This window comes from Aplysia californica, unplaced genomic scaffold, assembly GCF_000002075.1.
Source record: "Aplysia californica isolate F4 #8 unplaced genomic scaffold, AplCal3.0 scaffold00428, whole genome shotgun sequence".
In the NCBI taxonomy this organism is placed as follows: Eukaryota; Metazoa; Mollusca; class Gastropoda; order Aplysiida; family Aplysiidae; genus Aplysia; species Aplysia californica.
Genome location: NW_004797698.1, coordinates 429,979 through 431,484, shown reverse-complemented (window position 1 = coordinate 431,484; position 1,506 = coordinate 429,979).

Here is a 1,506-nt window from a genome sequence, read left to right as displayed (position 1 = left end):
CCCCCCCCACACACGTCATACTGGTACCCACAAACACACATAAGTCCTTGGTAAGGTTATAAAGAGCGTCGACCCCAGAAACCCAAAACACTATTTTAAGAGCACTCGTTTTTGTTGCTTCCTTGTAACACTTGATCAAATCCTCCGCACTTATATGACCTAATTGTGTTGCAAGTGCCGTAAAACTCTCTCTAAAACAACAATAACAAAAAGAAGGTCATCTTGGTTTTAGTGCGACATGCACTCGATATTGTTTTGTGTGACAGCTACCTTTGTGGGTGGTCCAGATTCTTTACCTCTCTTCTGTCTTATTTCTGTCAGTCTGCCATGTTTTTTTTTCCTTTCGCTAAATTGCCGTTATTGCATCGACGTACTTTTCTTTACTCAAGCACAGAAACAAACAAGCAAACAGGCGAACAAACAAGCATCATCATCATCATCGTTGCCTTTCTCACCCTGCACCAGGGTATTGGCCAAGAACAAACACTTTCCCCCTTTCTCTATACTGGGCTTGCCTCTTGGTGTTATTCCATGTCTTCCCACTTTTCTGTACGTCAATTTCTGTGATTCTTCTCCAGATTCCACGCGGTTTTCCCCTTGATCTCTTACCCCGTGGATTCCAATCCAAAACTCTCTTTGTTATGCAGCTGCTTGACTTCCCGAGAGTATGTCCAATCCGTCGCCACTGCCTTCTTCCTACCTCATCTCTGACTTGGATCTGTCTTGTTTTCCTTAACACTTCCCCGTTAGTGACCCTGTCAAACAAACAAAAATGAAAACAAATATAAACAAGCAAACAAAAAAGACCACTGCCTTTAACAGACTAGACCAGTACATGTACCACATTACTACATTTTGGCTCTCGTTTGGGACACAAGCAAACAAGACAGACTTCAACGGGCCAGTTTTGTATGTATCACATTACCATCTTTTGGCTATCGATTCACCGAGTATTAAATAAACAAACACAAATTCAAGTAAAAAAAAAAAGAACAAGAACATAATATATACAAACAAGCACAAATGAACAAGTATACATACAAGCAAACAAACAAACACTCAAACACACATTCAAACGAACAAACAAACGCATTGCCATCTTCTAGTTCTCCACTCATAAAGTAGATCTACATCATGCACCAAATAAGCAAACACAATTCAAGCGAACAAACGAACAAATTAACAAACGAGCAAGTAAACTAGCCAGCAAACAAACAAACGAACAAGCAAACATGCAAACAAAACCGCAACCTTCAGCAGACCAGTACATTTTTGACATGTTACGAGGAGGGCTTCCCCATCACGGGCTTAAGTCTCGCGATTCATGCGTATAGGATACCTAGCTGGGGCTGTGCAAAGATTATACGGCAGACAGCTACCATTAACCCGGAAGACGGAACGCCCTGTATTGTTATAATATAATAATATGTGTGTGTGTGACGGCAGAAGATATTCGAACACCCATGAACGTTTCGGAGACGCACTCCCGCGCAAAGATGCACTGCT